The following is a 23,150-nucleotide window of genomic DNA, read 5'->3' as shown; positions in this document are numbered from 1 at the left end:
ATATGGGTAGATGTGTGTAGGATTTTCATGGGCAGGAGATGTGAGCTTGTCGCTCAATGGACCCTTCACCTAGGGGTGAGCATAGCTCGGTTGGAAAATCGAATAACCAAACCGAAATTTCGGTTTCGACTTGATCGGTTTGGTTAGTTCGGGTTAACGGTTTGGTTCAGTTTTATTAAGATCAGTTTTCGGTTTCGGGTATGCTCTTTAAAGGTTTGGTTAGCTGAACTAACCAAACTATTGGGGGTAAATAAATAATTAGCTAATTACATTAGGGATTAGGCGAAAACCCAAAACCCTCGGGTCTTTGTCTTCCTCTTCATTAGTTCTTCTTGTTATTGACTTCTCTTTGTCAGTTTGTCTTGAGTCTTCTCTAATCTCTTTGTCTTCCTTCCTCTAATCCTATCCTCTTCTCTAATCTCTACGTTTTTGGTTTTCCTCTTCACTTTTGAGTACTTACTGACTGAATTAGTGAACTGTCTTACTCTTCATTTTTTCATCCTCTCTTCGGTCTAGCATTGGCAGATTGGCAGTTTTAGTTTGGCACCACCGCACCACTTAGTAGCAACCGCAGCAGTGCCGACAAGTGATACTTCGACGGGTGGCAACGACGACTCTGCAACTCAGATACAATATTTTTTTTGTTTATTTTTCTTTTTCCCTTTTATTCATCATTAACCAATCCCCCTTGTTAAGTTTATATAGTTTTGTCTTCTCTTCGTCCTCCCTTCGGTCTGGTAGGTTGGTAGTTCTTTTTTTTTTTTTCTTTTTCCCCTTTGTTACCTACTCAGCTACCCCAATTGCATTGGTGACCAGTAGAGTAGATTACTGTTCGGTTACAACCGAACCAACCGAAATAACCAAAACAAAATTTCGGTTCGGTTTTAAATAAGTTTGGTTTCGGTTCAGTTTTCAAAAATAGTAATCAATTTTTAAAACTTCAGTTTGATTTTTAATCGAACAAACCAAATGCTCACCCCTACCTTCACCCTTACGGCATCATTCATTTGAGTTGGGATCTCCTGCCAACTGAACACATTCCAAGAACATGATCTTGCACCGCTTATCTCTCACTCACCTCGAGATGGAACGGGATCTGCTCCTCACACTTGGGCGCCTCACATGCACATCCATCGTGCATTGGGAACATCTCCCATGAATAATAACTTATAAGTACGGGAGGTGTTCTCAATGCATGATAGGATGTGCGTGTGAGGTGCTTTATGTGAGGAGCAGATCCGGTCTCCCTTGAGATTGGGCCACCATAAAAGTGGGATCCACTATGTATGAAATTTGTGGCGATGATGTTGGGAGGATGTTGGGAGGATGTTGGAAGGTGATTCCAACTCCATACATTTCTAACATCAGAAATTTATCTTAATTAGAAGTGCTTATTTTTTCTCCTTTTTTCCTTCTTCTATTTTCTTGGTTTAATCCAAGACAAATCTGGTTAGTATTTCCTTTAACGAAAAAATATGATCCAAATAAATTTATATTGTTTTGAATTAGTCTAGGGAATTTCAAAAAAAAAAGTCTAGGGTTGAGGCTATAAGTTAGATTGGTTAATTTGAAGAATTTCAATTTACATTGAGGTAGGTAAATTGTAATTCACGTTATAAAACTTGAAGAATTTCAATTTGAGGAGTTTTATAACTGTCTTCTTTTGAAGGGTAGTTTTGACATTTTCAATAGATAAATGATGGTCGGTTAACGACAAGTTTTGAATTAGTCTAGGGAATTTAAAAAAAAAAGTCTAGGGTTGAGGCTATAAGTTAGATTGGTTAATTTGAAGAATTTCAATTTACATTGAGGTAGGTAAATTGTAATTCACGTTATAAAACTTGAAGAATTTCAATTTGAGGAGTTTTATAACGTGTCTTCTTTTGAAGGGTAGTTTTGACATTTTCAATAGATAACTGATGGTCTGTTAACAACAAGTTTTGAATTAGTCTAGGGAATTAAAAAAAAAAGTCTAGGGTTGAGGCTATAAGTTAGATTGGTTAATTTGAAGAATTTCAATTTACATTGAGGTAGGTAAATTGTAATTCACGTTATAAAACTTGAAGAATTTCAATTTGAGGAGTTTTATAACGTGTCTTCTTTTGAAGGGTAGTTTTGACATTTTTAATAGATATGTTTTCAATAATTATTTATAAATCTATTTTTGTTTTGCTATTTAACGGTTAGTTGTCAATAATTATTGGAGATTAAACAACTATTATTTAACAATTGAAATTTAATTTATTGTATTTTTGTTAAAAATTTATTTTTAGTAATTATTTATTTTTATAATTTATTGACTAACATTTATTAGAGATTTGACTATTATTTGAGATTACACTATTTATTGAATAATTTAATATATTTTCTGCATTTATTATATTTTTATTAGATATCTATTGTATTTTAATTATAAATTTATTTTCAATAATTATGTATTTTTGTTATAATTTTTCAAAAATTTTTGGAGATTAAACTATTGTTATCTATTAGAGATCATACTATTAGTTTAGTCAAAATTAGGAGTGCTCAATGATTGGTTAAGTTCGGTTGCAGGCTTTGTTTTGCCAACCAAATCGACTTGGTCAGGTTAAGAGTTTATCACATGAAATTGAGTAACCGTTGGTGAAAACTTGCCAACTCAGGTTGTATCGGTTTGGGTCTTTTTTGGATGGGTTTGTTTGTTCAAAAGATTTGAACTTAAAAATTAAATTTAAATTTAATAAATTAAAAAAAAATTATGATATAAAATATTTTAGACTAAGAAATATAGGAATTTTCCACTTTTCCATATTAAAAAATTATATTTAAAATATAAAATATTAATATATATCAATGGTCGAGTTAGTTTACAAGTGGCCAAACCAAAACTGACTAACTTGGTCGGATTGGAAAATTGCTAAACCAAAGACAGTTGAAAATACTAGAAAATCAACCAACTTGGATTGAGTTCGGTCGAATTGGTTATTGAAAAGTTAAAATATAAAATAATTATATACTCTTATCTATTTATATTGTTTAGTTTTCGCTTAACAAAGCCCGTGCATTGCACGGGTCCCCGCTAGTAGCATATAAAACTTGTATATGTGGAAAAACACAAAGATACCATTAGGGATGGCAGTTTCCCCCATAAAACTGGGGCCTCACCCTGCTCTGTCCCGAATAGGGCAGGTTTTCCCCAACCCTAAACGGGGACAGGGAAAATGTTTTTGTCCTCGAACTAGGGATGGGGCAGGGACCGGTTTTGTATATTATTCCATGAACCCGCCCTAAACACGAAGATAGAATTAATAAAATATCTCTAGGTTTAATATTGATATTTAAAATATCTCTAAGTTTTTCCTAAATTCTTAAAATCCTAGAATCCCATAATTCCATTTTTGAAGTACCCCAAAGTATTATAATTCAATTCCTAAAATACCCCCAGATTCCTATATTTTATGTGTACATTGTCCACAAAATAAATAATTTTTAAAAAATTGCCTTGAAGCGAAGAAAATCCAGGAATTATCCATTCCCGATGGAGAGTGGATGCCCCGCCCCGAACCTACCCTACCACTAGAGACGGGGCAGGAACAAGACAAAGTATCTTAACACTATTGAAGGGGGTGCCCCATCCCAAACCCGCCCCATTACCACTCCTACATACCATATGCTAGACACTATTGATGTACATACTCTGCAACAAATAACTTTACCAGCAAAAAATAATCAGCTCCATGGCATTTCATTTCGGGTGGTCACATAAAATGGTGTAGAAGGAAAAGCACCTGTTAAATGAGAGAAAACCCAGCGGAGAAGAAATAGCAACGTTACATTTTATGTAAGGGACAATTCATCAATGTTGCATTTGTGAAAGCTTCCGTGGGTTATTGAACCCCAAAGTCTATACAAGATAAACAGATAATTTATTAGCCACCATAGCTCCTTCCATCATCCACCAATCAATGGGAGCCCCTTGACCTTGTGGAGAATCCCACACTCACACTCCCCAAATTTCAACCGGTATCATTGGCTATTTTTGTTGTTTGCAATCGAAGATGAGTTAGAGTCCAAAACCATCAATGTTGCATGTACAAATATGACCATATCAGTTTGGATATGCATCTATAATCCTTTTAAATCTCATGAGTTAAAAATGAAAAACTAAAAAGGATATTGGTATTTTTTAGGGTATATTACTGGTAAGTATACTGTACTTTTGAGATAGTAACACTTAAAATATTTTATACTTTCAAATGCAACACTTAGGTAAGTACCCCGAACTTTAAAAACAGACACTTACGTCTATTTATTAATATTCCGTCAATTAAACATTTTATAATATCAAAATTATCTTCCTCATATATTTTAGGATCATTTTGCCCTTCTAATGTATAAACCCCAATTTATAATTTTTCATTCTTAGCTATCAACTACAGCAAAAGTGGATGAACCATTATAATAGAGAAGGGGTTTCACTCTCAGGTATGATTTTTCTTAGTTTTGAAACCTTATTATCCTATTTTTTTTCCATGAAATCATACTTTTTAGATCAGTATATACTTAGATTTCAGGATTCATTCATTCTCATGTGATTAATATACTTAGATTTCAGATTTCTCACTTCAATTTACTATATTTCTTAGATTTTTTAAGAGAAGCTTCCAGAAATCAGTTCTCTCGCCTAAGAAAATTTGATTTCTTGGTTTCTCACTGCAATTCTCAGTCAGAATACTTTCTAAGAATATTTGCACATAGCTGCTCTTGCCCTTTTCCTGGTTTCAACTTCTCTGGACTAAGTCAACAGTCACGTGGTTTTCTTCTTCCCATGCAACACGAAAAGGGTGGAGAGGCGACACCTTGCTTTTTCTCATCTGGTGGTAATGGTTGATCTTCTTCTCAGGCGGCGGCAATGGTTTCTTCTCCCTGCGGTAGCAGTGGTATCTTCTCAGGCCGTGACAACGTTTCTTCTCAGTGACGGCAACAGTTTCTTCTCAGGCGGCGACAATGATGTTCTTCTCAGGAAGCGGCGACAAACGGTTTCTTCTCAGGCTGGGCTGCAATTTCTTCTCTGGATGAGCAACAATACTACAAAAAAATATATTTCATACTTATATATAGCGGCAGTCGTTTAAAACTGCAGCAAAAAACATTTTCGACTGATGAGTTAGGGCTCCTTTTCTCCTCCCCCACCTAAATAATTTTCTTCTCGCTCTCTCTGTGTTTCGCCCTCTCTCCCTCTCTCTCTTGCTCGCTTGTTTTTACCTATCACTTCAAGTCTCTGTTGCTACCTGCGTGAGTGAGTCGATCTTTTGGTGATGAAGGCTTGTTCAACCCGAAGAAAGTATTCAACTTGATAATCTGAAAATTGTAAGGTTTTTTCCTTTTTGTTATTCGTATTTTTTATTTTCTGTAGTTCTGATTAATTTTAATAACATTCTATGTTAAGAGTATGGTGTAATAAAGTAAAGTTTTAGTTCTTGCATTAAAGTTTCCTTTGTGCCTCCAACCTTGAACAAATTTAGGGCTTTTGGTTTTGATTGCGGCACTAGTTAAAGGAGAAACCCAATATCAAGAAATTTAGGTGATGTTCAGAATTGTGTATATCTCATGGACGGGATTGGTCATGTCCACACCTTAATATAGTTTGGACAGGTTTCATCCACACTCTAATTTCTCATCCATGGCAAAATCTCGTGGTTAGGGACTGTTCATACTTGATTTTTGATCCCTTATTTCACACTTTCTTTGAAAGGCTACCCTATTGTCTATTTCACATTATAATATTTTTGTCAATAAAATATTAATTATTTTACTTAATTTTTTATTTTTTTTTTTAATTTTATGTTTTATCAATAAAATTATATTTAAAATATTTAAAATATATTTTTTAAAATTTTAATTATTTTACTATTGTTTTTATAAAAAAATAACATTTTTGGCTAATATTAATTTATTGATGCATTTTTCAATATATTTATCATATAAAATGCAAAAATTAGATATTTATGATTAACTATGTAAATCAAGGTTTTCGAACCGCCGTTGACCTGGATGGTCAGACCGTTCAGCCTGGGAACCGTCTAGGCAAGCGGTTCCGTTTTACCCCAAACCCGGTTTTTGGCCAAAAACTGTTGAAAAAACAACCTGCTGACCTAAAAGGTTAAACTGTTGACCAATTCAATGGTTTTTTACCATTTTTTATTTTTAATTATTTTTATTCTTTTAACTTGTTTGTCAGAACGGGTCGTCTATTTGAATCGGATGGTCAGACTGTCAACCCAAAAATCGATGGCCATAACAGTTCCGTTTTTGAGTCGTTTTTTTCAAATGTTTGATACATAGAATCAAAAAGTGTGGTGTGGTGTGGACTGGTCCACACTACACCTACAAAACACCATTGTGGGTGTGGATTGTCCACAGTTAAGAACAAATGTAGACTGTGGTGTGGTGTGGACTAATCCCTGCCACAGGATGTGGTGTGGACCAATCCACACCCACCAATTTCTCATTTACACTATAGAACACCCCCTTAGGCCTCGTTTGTTTAGCGCTATCACACTTACCTGGGTAAATTCACTTACTAAAGTAAGTGTTTCCGGAAAGTTTATTTACCCATGTTCTTTTAATTGAAACTTACCCAGGTAAATTTCACACTCTAATTTACCCATGTTCTTTTGTCTCACCAACTTTATAGGGTAAGAGGTCAATATGTTACACTATTACCAAAATTACCCTTTTGGCCTAAATTAACAAAACCAGATAATAAAACCGCTGAGATGAAATTTTTATGAGCAAAACTAGATAATAGAAAGAGGGAAAAGCTCAAGAGGTTAAAATCTCATAAAATAAAACCTGACCCAACATCCAATCTCCAGACTTTCTCTTTGAATTGAAACCCAAAACTTCCCGAAACCGAATTAACACGGTACATGTACAAAAAAATGAAAGAAAAGAAACCATTACGGAGAAGCCAGCTCCTTAAAATCCATATAAACTCCTAAACCAAACCAAACAACTCGAAAACCTAACTGATCTAACAAAGTTTAATAAAAAAACAACATTCAGCCATCAATCGGATGGAAACTCGATAAATTAAACATCAAATACAAGAACATTTACTAGTTCTTACAAAAGCTATGAGATTTGCGATTTACCAAAAGCTAACTGATCGAGCTCGAAAATTCCAGGAATTGAAGAGAAAGTAAAGGCCTGGAGGTGGAGGGGACGCCGACCTTTGCTAGCAATGCAAATGCCCTAACTTGTTGACAATACAGGGGATATTTTCAATTAATTAAAGCACCCCACAATGGGTTTTTCCCATGTAAGTGGCCTTTAAACTTATTCGGTGTTTGAAATAAGACCTCTGTTAACGTTGTTCAATTGACCAGGCTCTGAGTTTGGCAGTGTCATGCTCTAAGGATTTGAATCTTGACTCCTTGATTTCTTTGTTGGGAAGCGGAGGCTTTAATCTAGATTTCCACAAATTGGAAAAGATTAAGAGAGGTTCTTGCAAGGGAGAAGGCGTGATTCAGATTGAATCAAAATTTGGAAAGATTGTTGTGGCCAAGGGTTGTTCTTTGGAAGTTGGGCCTGAGAAAGCTTGTAGGTGTTAAGGCAAAAAAAAAACAGCTATCAGCTCTGGTCTAATTGGTGGGGGAGGGCAGTGTGTCTATGCTTGGTTGGAGGGAAGAAGCAATGGAAGGACCAGTGGAGTCGGAAGCTTTGGAGGTCAAACTGGGGCAGACAGAGGATCGTAAAATCTTCTTTCATACTTGCACATTTATTTCTATCTAATATATTATAGCAACATTTTATCATGTGACCAGGGTCCTTCACTTTGTAAGTTTGTGCCAGAAACTATCTTGTATTGACATGTCAGACATACTTCAGCACTTTTATTTACAGAAATGACTGGTTTTTTAGAACTTGACTCGAGTTTGTTAGGATAGGGTAAGGCTCTAGGTTGGCTGAGAAAGATTTTTATAGACTTGGGTTCAAATTGCCTTGCTTTGCTATTACACCGTTTCTTCAATATGACCATTATCTAGGTTTATTGTGCACCATTGTTTGAGAATTTTATTTGTTGTCATATTTTAATTGCATGAGAATTTTTGTATCTTGGGACACCTGTTACAAAGACAGAACTAAAGCAAACAAATGTTGTCCAGTTCTAGAAGATAAACATGCCAGAACTTTCCTAATATCGTCTATTTCACACTTGTTAACAGTGTTTCTCTCTGAACTCAAGATTCTTCTTTCTAATATCTCTCACTCTATTTATTTTTTACACAATATTTTCATCATGTTTCAAGAAAAATATTGAAGTGTCAATCCAATCTTGGAAGAAGGTAACTAAGAGTTGCACCACGAAAACTTTGATTAAGAGAAGCCTCGGCTCCAATCATGGCATTCAATGTTGTTTCAGGTTATAAAATTAGATTTTGGATGGTTCATTTCAGGTTCAATGTTCATTTTTTTGGGTGATGAAATTCAAGTCTCTCTGGTCATTCTAAATATTTGTCTTTGGTTTTGTGAGGATTTGGTTCAGAACTAGTTGGAACTTGGTAAAAGTTACTCTTCATCAAAATCGAAATTTGAAAAAGTTGCAGTTACATTATCACGTAGGTATTAAGAAATTCCTTTCTTTCTTATCATTTCATACTATAAAAATCTATATTGTTAAGAGAGAGAATGCACTACTTGAGTGATGTGCTTTAATAGGCAATCTACTATGAAACGATTGGAATGGTGGAAGAAAATCAACATGCTATTTTCATGGCAAGGCTTAGAAGAATCCAAGATGTTCATGGTCTCTACCCCCAATTTGACTTGAAGATCTTGCATCAGGTTTCATCTCATTTGTTATTAATAATTTTAAAATGATATGGCAATGACATAAGTTGGTTTCATATATTTCAAAGTTTTAGAACAGGATTGAGATTTATGGAAAGGTCTATTAATGATAGAAGTGAATGAGTTAGCTTCACATCCATTAGACGTTCCTTTCTTTTTTGTTAATATTTGGTGCTAATCTGTGTTTAGAGTTTTATTTAGAGTACCCCATATTGGAGTAAAGACATCCAGGTCTCTATGTCTTTTCAACCCAAATTCAATAAGAAATACTAAATTAGGTTCATGTGTCTAAGTTTTCATTTGAAATTCCTAGGTGTGACAAATAATGCACTTTCCTTGAGTTCGACTAATGCAGCAAAACCTGAAGTTGGTGGAGTTCCAAATCATTTTCTTATGAAATTCCTGGGTATGTACTTTGCATATATCTCTAAGGTCTATTGATAAATCCTTCATTGTCAAAGTCAAGCATGTGGTTTCCTTTTAAATCTTTCCCTTTTGAAGTTAAACAGAATTGAGCTTGTAGATTAACAGTCAGCCAGTTTGATGATGTCTCAGACTTTTTTTTATTGTAGAAAATGTCTGAAATATCAAATATCACTTTCCCATGATATGAGATTGAGGGCTTGAAATATCAAAATGCAAAAGCTCTAATAGCTACAGGGTGCTGGTTGATAATAAATGAAAAAATTCATTAGGGAACAGGGGATTCCCATAAGCAAATCATAAAAGAAACTGTAATTCTTCATCAAGAATTTGAGGATGCGTAAACTCTAGCTCAAACTGAGGATTTTTTTGATACAAGGCTACAGATCTGGACTAAACCTCCACCAGGTTTCATTAAAATAAACACATACGCAACTTATAGCAATTCTTCGTCAAGAATTTGTTTCTAGACACTGAAAATGTTGAATTTAACTATTACACCCTGCTTTGAGCTGTTTTTGTCATACTTGAAAGTCACTTCATAGCAATTTAATATATTCTATATTCTGCCTCTACTTTTCATACAATATGATAAACTTACACGTGCCGCTATAAGTCTAAGCAGTCAATCCACATTTTAGTGGTAATCATTTGATTTTGCTAATAGTTGCAAAAACTGCCGCTAAAAAGACAGGGCATTTTGCCAACCGCTAGTACCATACTTCTTTTGGTGGCATATCTATATATTAAATTACATAAAATGTGTATAAACTTATTTTATACATTATATAATATAAAATATTATATATAATATAAATTATACATGTCATTTTATAATATTTATATATAAAATATATAATATAATGTAAAATAACATGTATACATATGTATGCATTATACACAAAATGTGTAAGTTTAAATATATGCGGGACAGGTCAGGCTCGGGCCGGGCTTGAAGTATTAAGCCCAAGTTTGGTCCTAAAATTTGCGGGCCTGATGTGGGCCTGGGCATGAACACAAAACCCAAGCCCAAGCCCAAAATTTCTGGGTCGTGTTGAAATGATCACCCCTACTTGACGAGTTAATTTGGTCCTGATGAGCTGACCTGACCTATACGAGTTGATTTGACACCAATTCATAACATGCATAAACAACACGAGGTCGAGCTAATCAAAACATATATGCGAGGTTCAAAGTATCGGAACGCCAAGTGTATCAGAAAGACAATTTTAAAAGACGTATCGAGATACGCATTAGATACACATGCGTATCAGAGAAAAACTAAGATACACATAGATATGCTTGGAAACACTATAAATACTATAATAAATTATAAAAATACATTAACAACACTAAATATAAGGCTTCAATGAGGTGTATATTAGTATATGCATTAAATTAATACATTTTAATGGTTTTATGAAGAAATATATTGTAGCTAATTATAATTTCATTAAAAATCCTATGCTTAACTATAATCTATAAATTATAATTCTTAAGTTTTAATGTTTTATGGGATGGGAAAAACCAAACTATTCGCCACCGGTTTCGAGTCGACGGTTCGACTGTTTGATTCAAATGAATGGTCCGTTCTGACAACAAAAATTACAAGTAAAAAATTATAGAACCGTTATGGCCACAGGTTTTCGGGTCGACAGTTTGATTGTCTGGTTCGAACGGATGACCCGTTCTGACAACAAAAATTACAAGGAAAAAATTGAGTGTATGAGGTCCATTAAGCACTATCATACGTGTTATATCATTCGAGTGCGTGACTCATACGACCTGAAAATGGAACCGTTCTGGCCATCGGTTTTTGGGTCGACGGTTTGACCATCTTGTTTGAATGGACGGATGACCCATTTTGATAACAAAAATTTAAAAAATAAAAAACGGCCAAAATCCATTGAATGGGTTTAGGTCGACGATTCGACCGTCTGGTTCAAATGGACGGATGACCCGTTTTGACAACAAAAATAATAAAAAAAAGGCCAAAAACCATTGAACGAGTCGACCAATGGGTCGTTGACCAATTCAACGGTTTTTGGCGAGGGACTAGGATTGGGGTAAAACATAATTGACTGCTTGGACGGTTCCCAATTAAAAAAATAAAAAAATGGCGGTTCGACCATCTAGTTCAACAGATGACCCGTTCTGACAACAAAAAATTACAGGAAAAAAATTGAGTGTATGAGGTCCACTAATCAAGATCATACGTATTATGTCATTCGAGCGTGTGACTCATACGAACCAAAAAATGGAACAATTTTAGCCACTGGTTTTCGGGTTGACTATTCGAACGGACGACCCATTTTGACAACAAAATTAAAAATAAAAAATAAAAAATGGCCAAAAACCATTGAATGGGTTAATGGGTCGACGGTTCGACTGCTTGGGTCAATGGGTCGTTGGTCGATTCAATGGTTTTTGGCCAGGGACCGGGTTTGGGGTAAAATGGAACCGGTTGTTTGGACGGTTCTCGGGTCAAAATGTCCATCCGTTCGGGTCAATGGCGATTCGAAAACCATGATTTTTTGTGTTTTTGGATTTTCACCATTCAAAGGTTTCTTCTATTGCTGGCTTTATTCGAGCGTGTGTGGTATGTTTTTTTTTTTTTTTTCATTTTCTGCTTTTTTGTGTTTGGTCTTCTTCTTCAAGATCCTCCAAAACGGTCTAGGGTTTACCACCATTTTATTTCTTCCCTTTTGTTTTTTCTTTGGGTTTTCTTGTGCAATATTTTTTTTCCTTACAAGACGATTTGCTTTGTCTCTTTCTTTGATTGCATGTATGTTTAGCTCCATTTTAAAGTGGAATTTTGAACATGATTTTCTAAGTTCTTTTCCTTGGGGTTTCTAGTTTGGTGGATTTACCATCAATTTTTTTTCTATGTTTAAGGTCACTTTGGATTTATCTTTCAAGGTTTTGGAATCCCTTGCAATGTCCACCCTTCCCATGACTATGACTACAAAGTTATTTTGTCTAATTATTGACATCTAGAGAAAATGACTTGAAAATTGAACCATTCTGTCCACCTGCTTCCAGGTCGACAGTTCGACTGCCCGATTCTAACGGATGGCCCATTCTGACAACAAAAATTAAAAAATTAAAAATAAAAAATGACAAAAAACCGTTGAACGGATCGACCGCCTGGGTCAACGGGTTGTTGACTGATTCAATGATTTTTGGCCAGGGACCAGGTTTGAGGTAAAACGGAACCGATTGCCTGGACGGTTCTCGGGCCGAATGGTCCTACTGTCCGGGTCAACTGGGAGTTCTCGATGTAAAACAAAGGACAACTATGAAGTAGAACTCAGAACTATCTCTATATGATTGTATTAATTCTTTTATATGAGGTGCTTTGCTGAAACAATATTTAAAAAACAAACACATGATGATCTCTTTTAAGTCTTTATATGAGTTCCAAGACTTTGATACTTCTAATTGCAAGTTTTTTATTAAAAAACCATTGTCTTTTTTAACATAGCAAATAACAATGTTACAATTCCAGCCCTTGCGAAGCAGGGGCCCCTCTGCTAGTTATTTATTATTATTCATTTCCAAAAATTATAAAAAATAAATAAACATTATATAACATATTAAAAAAATAGTTATTAAAGAAGAAATTTCAATTGCTTTGTGCATATGATGGATCATCCATAGAATTATAATATATTCAATCATTGTGATCAAATAATAAAATATAATTAATTAATTAATTTTTTAATTCTAAAAATATAAAAATAAAAATAATTATTAAAGAATAAATTTCAATTGTTCTGTGAATATGATAGATTATCCATAGAATTATAATATATTCAATTGTTTTGATCAAATGATAAAATATAATTAATTAATTTTTAATTCTAAAAATATAAAAATAAAAAAAAATATTAAATAAATTTCAATTGCTCTATGAATATGATAGATCTATATCAATATAAATATATTGAGCTGAAACGTGTACCTAAGAAGGCTTGAGGATGAGAAAAATGAAATCTAATAGTATTTTTTGCCTTTTTCATAGGAATTACAAGAATGCCACTCTCTCCTACCAACTCCATATCTCTCTTGCTTTTTTTTTTTCTTTCAAATTACAAGAATTCTACTCTCTTTCCTACCAACTCTCTCTTTTTTTTTTCTTACAAATTACAAGAATGCCATATTTCTCTCTCTCTCTCTCTTCTTATAAATTACAAGAATGCCACTCTCTCTCCAACTGAGGGAGACCTCAGCTCGACATCTTGGCTGCTAGGGAACCTTCAATAAAAGGTAGTTGAGTTCGAGCTGAGTCGAGCTCGAACTTCTGAGCTCAAGCTCAAGTCTCTAATTCGAATCGAGCTCGAGCTAGATGACACCTCGACCATTGAGGGAGACCTTGGCTCGGCACCTTGGTCACTGAGGGAGATCACGGCTCAACATCTCGACAACTGAGGGAGACCTCAACTCGACACCTTGTCAACTAATGGAGACCTTAGCTCGACACCTCGCTTGCTAGGGAAACCTCAGCTCGACACTTTAGCAGCTGAGGGAGACCTCGATTTTGCACCTCGACAATTGAGGGAGACCTCGGCTCGGCACCTTAGCTGCTTGAGAGACCTACAAACAAAGGTAGTCAAGCTCGAACTTTCGATCTTTTGACTCAATTCAAACTCGAGCTCGAGCTCAAGTCTCTAATTCGAATCGAGCTCGAGCCTGATAGTTTACAAGTGAGCCCCTGCAACGCAGGGCCCCCTCCGCTAGTAAATCTATAAATCTAAAACATATTTAGTTTGTATAGGCAGAGAAAAAAATTATATTTCCAAATTTTTTGTTAATTTATATTTTCCTTAAATATCTTCATGAAATTTCCATAAATCTACTAATAACACAAAAAAAATTATGATTTTGAATGTTAGAAATGTAGATCAACACAAATTTAAACATTCAAGAAAAAAAAAAGAAATCACAAGATATTATAAAAAATTGAAAAAATTACCTAGTTTTGCCATATTTTTTCAAATTTTAAAAAATCTTTAAAAAATTAACGATTAACACTTGTTTCTTGCAAACTTTTGCAAATCTAGCACTCTAGGAATGAAGTTTGGAGTTTTAGAGTCATTTGGGGGTGAAATAAGGCTTATTTCGGGGAAAAGAAGCTTGCTTTTCCCCCTTTAATTTTTTTTTTTAGTTTTTGGCCATATCTTTTTCATTGATACGCTACCGATACGCTCCCGATACACCTCCGATACGGGTCTGATACACATATCTATTTTTCAAAGATACGATACGATACGCCCCGTATCAGACGTATCATATCGAAATTTTAAACCATGCATACACGCCAGACACTTTAGCACATGGAGCTCTCTAGCTTTCCTTACAAATTTTCCAACTCATCACATGGAGCTCTCCAACTCTCCTTACAAGTTCTTCGGCTCATCACATGGAGCCCTCCAATTCTCCACCAAACTCTTATGCTCTCCTTACAAGCTCTCTTGCTCTCTTCACGAGCTCTCCTACTCTCCACACAAGCTCTCACCTCATCTTACTAAGTTCTCCGGCTCACCTTTTCTTCCCTTGGTGTTACTAACTTAATCATCAGAGTCCACGCCCTTGGGATACCACGTGGGGCCTATGACGTTTCTTTTGGTTGCAGGTCTCCCTTAGCAACAAAGGTCACACCCTACGCCAACAACTTTCCATCTTCGCCCTTATCACCAATTTAACATCAACAATTATAATGGATAATACCGTTATAGATAGTAGAAAATTGTTTGGCTCACAAAAACAAGGATTTAGAATTGACATCGAAATGAGAATTCCAATTCCAATTGTTTGATTGAGCGAATTCAGAATCCCATCCCTATTCCCGATGGAATGGCATTTCCCCATACGATGGAATTGCCATTTCCTCCCCCTCCATTGGGAATGAAATCCCATTCTAGTTGATTCTCGCCACAATCTGCCAGTGCTTGGCACATAAACATGACCATCTTTAACATACAACACCCCTTCTTCCACTCAAAATCTCCACACCATGCCCTCCTGGAACTATAGCAACGGTTTGCGTGATAGGATCATTCGTTGCCACCTAGGCATGTGTTTAAAGGTCACATCAAACTCAGCCAATGGTCCATATCTGCTCAGCATCCTTATCTGAACAACAAATATCTAGGCCATGACAATCCACACCTGTGGTCTATGTATGGCCCAAACGACTGCATGCACATCCAACTCCCAGCTTGCCTGTCACCTCGTCCACAACCATACCAAGGACAAATTTAGTTCCTAGTTCGCCGATTGCCTTGGTCGAACACCTACAACTAGGGGTGATCATGGGCCGGGTTGGGCCCGGAGTTTCGGGCCTGAAACATAAGCCCTAGCCCATGTCTATAAGGCTCGGGCCGGGCCGGGCCTGATTCCGGGCCAATATCACTCATATATAAAACATTAAATATCTATATATGTAATATATTAAAATATTACATATAATATAAATTATACATGTCATGTTATAATATTTATATATAAAATATATAATATAATATAAAATAACATATATACATGTATACATTATACACAAAATGTATAAATTTAAATATATATGGGCCGAATCGGGCTTGAAATATTAAGACTAAGCACAACCCTAAAATTTGCGGACCTAAGCCCGGATTGAACTTGAACACAAAACCCAGGCTCAAACCTAAAATTTCCAGGCCGGACTGGGCCGGGCTGAAATGATCACCCCCACCTACAACCTATCTATATGCACACTTGATCAATTGTCTCGCCACTAAGTGTATGTGGCCATTACCTAAGGCATTTCTTAATAAGCCTAATAACATCATAATATTGACCTGTCCATTTTTTTTCATATTTTATTTTACTTCATTTTCTCTCCTATGTCATTTATAGGCTATTTAATACATTCGTATACTCTTAGTCCGTCCATGATACATAAATTGCATGATACCTAGAAAGTTAACTAATTACTAATCAAACATTACCACCAGCGGTAAGCAATTTGTTATTTATCAAAATTCATGGGAGATTCTAATTGGTCAGAGTTCTTAGGATACCGAACTCTTTTTAATTGGTCAATGGTGCTCTTCGGGTACCGTACCCTTTCAACATCACAAAAGTTGTTAACTCCTAATCTATTTCAAGGGATTTAAACTCCACAACAATGTTTTAAAAATTGGACCAAACACAGAACCATTAACTTAAAAAATAAAAATAAATAAAATAAAAATGGCAAAAATTTATTGTATGGGTCAATGGTTTGACGACCCTGGTTAGCAGATTATTGGCCAAATCAACTATTTTTAATGGTTTTAGGGTGAAACAGAACCAATTATTAAAACAAGATAGAGGTGTTCTATGCAATTTTTATTCCAAAATAACTACTTCAGATTTCATTTTGATAGAAATGCCAATGTTTTATACTCTTCCAAAACTTACCCGTTCTCTCAGTCACAAATATTTGTATCTAGTGGTGTCAATGGACTGGTTTTGGGTTGGACCTCATCCAAATCAAAATCAATTTAGACTGATTTGAGGGACCAATAAGACATATTGAATTGGACTAGTCCAGACTTAATGGTCCAAAGCATTTATTGAATTGGATTGGACATGGTCCATCCATAATAGGTTTATATTGAATTGGGTCAGATTGAATAAATATCTAATCTATTGATAGAAAATAAAAATACAAGTGTCAGTGGGCCCAGTTTGGCTTAGAACAAATCTAAATTAAAACCAATTTGAATGGATTAGATAGTCTAGACATTGAATTGGACTAGCCTAAAATGGTCCAAAGTATTAATCGGATTGAATGGATCCATTTCATTTGTAATGGGTTCAAATTGGATTGGATCAAATCCGATCCAATTGGCACCCCTATTTGGTGCAGAATGACTGCTTCAACTAGTAAGTCATTATCCTCAATTTTTTTTATTATCCACGGTTTCAATGTGCAGATGAATTCTAACATCTCTCTACTCTTTCTTCTTTAAGGTATGTTGAATTTTATTTGCTGTTACTTTTTTTTTTTCTTGTTTTTTTGTTGTGTTGGTTTGTGATGATGATAAACTGTCGATGGTGTGCATGGGACGTTATACCCTACATGGTTGATGGTTGATTTGTTTGATTTGTTCTATCATTCTATTTTTGTGCATCTTCTTGTTCTATCAGTCTATTCTGTGCTCCTTTTTGTTATATCACTCTATTTTGTGAGTAAATTCAAGTAGTAAATTTCAAATTTCATCTTGAAATTGAATTAGTGGAAATAAGGTTATATTTGGTTTGAAGGAAAAGGTAAGAAAAGGAAGGAAAAAGTAAAGAAATCTATACAAGATTAAAGATTTATAAAAATTTTCTTACCTTTTTCCTACTTTTTTCCTTGAAACCAAACATAGCCTAAAATCTCTTCCTTGAAGTATTCAAAGGAGTCCAAGCAATATTATTGTAGTCATTCTGCACCTGGTTGGATTTGGTTATCATGGAGTGTGCACCTCATACGGACCTCAATCATAGGCATATCCTATATGTATAGGGTACGGGGAACATCTCCCCGTAAATAAAGAGATGTTTTTGATGTATGTATGAAGCGTATTGCTGTAAGGTTGGTGTGAGGGAATGCTATGCGAGTAACAGATCCCGACTTAGAAAATGCATGACAAAAATCAGTTATAGGCTCGGCCAATCAAAACCCATTGAAGTCTGATCAACAACATCATAGAGTGGGACATCATCAAAGAGAGAAGGAGATCAGTTTTTTTTTTTTTTTGGGGGGGGGGTGCAATTGAAACATCACATGTGATTAAGTTAGTACATGTCCAATCAACTACACGAGTATTAATGTATTATATAAAAAACGGAGAAGTACAGATACACTTTATAAAAATGTCAAATTTCATGGTATGTGGAACATTATAGCAATGACACGACACGACACTACACTTTACCAATAAAGCCAGCTTTGCACCTGAACCCCCGCATACATAATACAACCACTAATTTTATTGCTCTAACAGATCACAAGTAGTGAAATCAAATCAGATGTTCTCATAATTTCAGGTTGGTCCATGTTTTCATAATTTCATGGACAATACAAATACAACAACTTTGAGGCCTTGCTTTTGCAGGAAACGGTTCATTATATTCCTAAGTATCGATGGAAAAAGGTTCGTCCTCATTGATCACTGATCCTTTTTTCCTATTTTTTTCATGTAGTTGTGGTTCAAACAGAATCCTTAACGTTGATCAGTGATTGAGTTCACAAGTAGGTTCGTTCTAATCTTGGGGAAAAAGAAAAAAACAAAAAAGCACTCTCGTCTCTCACTCAACATTCCGGTGTTTATGTAATAACTCTTGACTCTTCAGGCACCGGGGGCGGTGTTCCATTCTTCTGTCGTGCTGGAACTAATAACTGAGCATTACATTGTTGGCCACCATGTTCTCTTTTTTTCAGATTTTACATCTGCACCTCATAATACATCTCAACCGTGTATTAAAAATATCTTTCAGAATTCACATCTAGTACATTTCAATCATGTATTAAGAATATCCTCCAACATTCTCATACACGCTGAGATGTGCATGCATGAGAGGTGCCCTACGGGTGGGGCACGCTATGGGCACTGATGTGAACTCCTTTTCTCATGCAACCGTGGCTGACATATCTACCGCAAGAAATACAAGGTAATGGTAAATCACTAATTTTAATTTCAAATTGCAATCCAAATACCAGAGTAACTATTAACCAAGTGATTTCTCGTAATGATAGCATGGACCTAAATGGAATTGGGCTCTTGTCCCTGGTTTATAAGAATCGATGGGCCACTGGACCAAGCCTGTCGCCTTCATTAAGCTTAGGCCACACTAAATGCAGCCCACAAATAGCTTGGTCACAGATGAGTTATATTCTTGGATGCTTACTGATATAACCGTTTTTGGTCACGTACAATTGTGATGTATCAATTTTTTTTGGCTAAGTATCTCATCATTTGACCTAGTGGTGAAGTGCCTGGTGACGAACTGCCTGGAGGTGAGCTACTTGGTGACGAACTCCCTGGTGATGAGCTCCCTAGTGGTGAGCTATCTGGTGGCGAGCTACCTGTGAGGTGGCGAGCTGCCTGTGAGGTGGCGAGCTGCTTGGTGACGAGCTCCCTAGCGGCGAGCTGCAAGTGAGGTGGCGAGCTGCTTGGTAACAAGCTCCTTGGTGGTGAGCTGCCTAGTGACGAGCTCCCTGGTGGCGAGCTCCCTACTATGCGGCCTGTGACCCAGAGAATGGTGGAGCTCCCTGGTGCAGTGCAATCCGACTGCCCTCTGCATGAGGTGACATTCTTTCCTTTGTAGGCAGTGGGAGCTGAGGGACCTGCGAGAACTCCATCTTTTCCTCCTCTTTGTAGGCGGCGGGAGCTGAGGGACCTGCGAGAACTGAATTAGAGGACCCGGGGGTATTTTACCGGCAGGGACTCTCCAACGCCTAAGTTAGCACTCTGATTGTAGAGAGCTTGAAGATGATTTTGGAGAAATGAGAGAGCTAGAGAGGAGGGATTACCTTCATTCTTCATCCCCCCCTTGGCTTTGGGGGTCGGAGTCCTTATATAGTGGTGTCCTCGCGGGTTAGGTGGGTGAAAAGCCTTCAAACGGTAAGACTCGTCACATCCCGTCAGAACCGGGGTACGGTGGTGAACTCCTCGAGGTTGTCAGGCTGGCGCTTGTGTCAGGCGGCCAAGTCGGCGCCTGGGCCAGGTTGTCAGGTCGGCGCCTGTGTCAGTCGGCGGGTCGGTGTTTGGGCCAGGTTGTCAGGTCGGCGAGTCGGTGTCTGGGCCAGGTTGTCAGGCAGGAGATCTTCCTGCGATACGCTATACTCTTCTGTACCGAGCTACCCTACAAGTGGCGAGCTGCCCGGGGGAGCTATGCCGAGCTGCTTGTGGCGAACTCTGCCGAGCTGCCTGGCTCCTTGGCGAGCTCTTTGGCGAGCTCCCTGGTGAGCTACCGAGCTCGTTGGCGAGCTCCTTGGTAAGCTACCGAGCCCCTTGGCGAGCTACCGAGCTCGTGGGGTATGCATGCCGTTATAGTCCATCGGTGGGCGTCTTATGGGTTGCCAGGTCGCGCAGGCCGCGCCAGGCAGTGCATAGGCCGTGTGCAGGCCGCGCGCCAGGCCTCTTCAGGCTGGCCAGGCCGGTGCCCCGGTGGGACACCAACTTGGTAAGTTGTGCCTGGGTGTCGCCTAGTTGTCACAAGGTGCCACGTGTCACAATTTCACTGGAGGGCCAAATCTGCCCTCATCATTTGCCCCTCACTCCCGAGCTGAGAGTAACTCAGCGAAGGAAGTAGATTTCTTCTTTTGGCCCGTAAGTCGACGAGCTAGTAACTGCTGATCCAATTCCTTAGGCTTTGGGAGTTGCCTGTATGTGGTGAGCTGCCTGTAAGGTGAGGAGGTCTTTGCCAGTTCAGTAGTGTAGCCCTTAGGCTATGGGGGCAACTTATAGTTCACTTTTGTTGATTTTGCTCATGCCGAGGAAGCGACTGGGTATTTAGCAATAGTGTGGCCCGTAGGCTTTGGGAGCGACTCGTAGTCCACTCTTCTTGCCCATGCCGAAGAGGCGACTAGGTCTTAAGCAGTAATGCGGCCCGTAGGCTTTGGGAGCAACTCGTAGTCCACTCTTCTTGACTCTGCCCATGCCGAAGAGGCGACTGAGTATTAAGCAGTAATGTGGTCCGTAGGCTTTGGGAGCGACTCGTAGTCCACTCTTCTTTGACTTTGCCCGTGCCGAAGAGGCGATTGGGTCTTAAGTAGTAATGTGGCCCGTAGGCTTTGAGAGCGACTCGTAGTCCACTCTTCTTTACTTTGCCCATGCCGAAGAGGCGACTGGGTCTTAAGCAGTAATGTGGCCTGTAGGCTTTGCCTGTGAGGTGCCAAGACAACCAGGTGCCGAGCTACCTGTGAGGTGCCAGACTGACCAGGTGCTGAGCTGCCTGTGGTGTGCCGAGACAACCAGGTGCCGAGCTACCTGAGGTGTCAGGCTGACCAGGTACCAAGCTACCTGTGAGGTGCCGAACTGACCAGGTGCTGAGCTGCCTGCGAGGTGCCGGGCTGACCAGGCGCCGAGCTACCTGCAAGGTGCCGAGCTGACCAGGTGGGTGCCTTAGAGCTATGATTGCGCTGCATCAGCTTCGTAATGCCGGTCACCCACTCCTACAAGAATCTACTAGGAGCTTGACCTTCGGGGGCAGCACTACTAACTTTAGGTCGCCAGCTCACACGGGAGCCTTAGAAGGCTCGACCAGTGAGGGCGCCCATGTAGTCTGTTGGCCGCCAACTCCCGCGGAAGCCACGAAGAGCTCATCTTTGTAGGGGGGACCTTGCGAAGAGGGCTGATGAGGCTTTAACTGAATTGAAAGCAAACTTAGTTTGTTAGCTACCTGTGTAGTCTTTGAGTTCATAAAAAATGTAAACTATAAAGCGATAGCTTCAATTTCTAAAAAGTGAGGACTTAGCTTTGGTAAGATGAGAACTTAGCTTTTGTAGGATGAGAATTTAGCTTTTTGTAGCGTGTTCCCACAGACGACGCCAATTGATGTAACCGTTTTTGGTCACGTACCAATTTTTTGTGATGTATAAATTTTTTTTTGGCTAAGTACCTCGTCATTTGACCTAGTGGTGAAGTGCCTGGTGACGAACTGCCTGGAGGTGAGTTACTTGGTGACGAACTCCCCGGTGGTGAGCTACCTGGTGATGAGCTCCCTGGTGGTGAGCTATCTGGTGGCGAGCTACCTGTGAGGTGGCGAGCTGCTTGGTGTTGAGCTGCCTAGTGGCGAGCTACCTAGTGGCGAGCTGCCTGTGAGGTGGCGAGTTGCTTGGTGATGAGCTCCTTAGCGGTGAGTTACCTAGTGGTGAGCTGCCTAGTGGCGAGCTGCCTGTGAGGTGGCGAGCTACTTGGTGACGAGCTCCCTGGTGGTGAGCTGCCTAGTGACGAGCTCCCTGGTGGCGAGCTCCCTACTATGCGGCCTGTGACTCAGAGAATGGTGGAGCTCCCTGGTGCAGCGGAACCCGACTGCCCTCTGCATGAGGTGACCTTCCTTCCTTTGTAGGCAGTGGGAGCTGAGGGACCTGTGAGAACTCCATCTTTTCCTCCTCTTTGTAGGCGGCGGGAGCTGAGGGACCTGCGAGAACTGAATAAGAGGACCCGAGGGTATTTTCCTAGCGGGGACTCTCCGACGCCTAAGTTAGCACTCTGATTGTAGAGAGCTTGAAGATGATTTTGGAGAAATGAGAGAGCTAGAGAGCAGGGATTACCTTCATTCTTCATCCCCCCTTGGCTTTGGGGGTCGGAGTCCTTATATAGTGGTGTCCTCGCGGGTTAGGTGGGTGAAAAGCCTTCAAACGGTAAGACTCGTCACATCCCGTCAGAACCGGGGTACGGTGGTGAACTCTTCGAGGTTGTCAGGCTGGTGCTTGTGTCAGGCGGCCAAGTCGGCGCCTGGGCCAGGTTGTCAGGTTGGCGCCTGTGTCAGTCGGCGAGTCGGTGTCTGGGCCAGGTTGTCAGGCAGGAGATCTTCCTGCGATACGCCATACTCTTCTATACCGAGCTACACTACAAGTGGCGAGCTGCCCGGGGGAGCTATGCCGAGCTGCTTGTGGCGAACTCTACCGAGCTGCCTGGCTCCTTGGCGAGCTCCCTGGTGAGCTACCGAGCTCATTGGCAAGCTCCTTGGTGAGCTACTGAGCTCGTGGGGTATGCATGCCGTTATAGTCCTTCGGTGGGTGTCTTATGGGTTGCCAGGTCGCGTAGGCCGCGCCAGGCAGTGCGTAGGCCGCACGCAGGACGCGTGCAGGCCGCACGCCAGGCAGCGCGCAGGCCGCGTGTAGGTCGCGCACCAGGCAGCGCACAGGCTGC

General features: G+C 38.9%; 1 long non-coding RNA gene across 2 annotated transcripts; it reads left to right on the top strand.

The window, feature by feature from the left end:
- Positions 1 to 7,719: 7,719 nt before the first annotated feature.
- On the top strand, positions 7,720 to 8,971 carry LOC148790551 (uncharacterized). 2 transcript variants are annotated; one of them, XR_016077072.1, is made up of 3 exons: positions 7,720 to 8,410; positions 8,522 to 8,610; positions 8,707 to 8,971. It is a non-coding gene; the product is annotated as an uncharacterized LOC148790551 (long non-coding RNA). The 2 variants fall into 2 exon arrangements; XR_016077071.1 differs by having other exon boundaries at positions 7,723 to 8,410; positions 8,534 to 8,610.
- Positions 8,972 to 23,150: the final 14,179 nt, after the last annotated feature.

The sequence above is a fragment of the Nelumbo nucifera genome, chromosome 6, assembly GCF_055504915.1.
Source record: "Nelumbo nucifera cultivar China Antique chromosome 6, China Antique-T2T, whole genome shotgun sequence".
Taxonomy (NCBI): Eukaryota; Viridiplantae; Streptophyta; class Magnoliopsida; order Proteales; family Nelumbonaceae; genus Nelumbo; species Nelumbo nucifera.
This window is presented reverse-complemented; position numbering and strand designations above follow the sequence as displayed.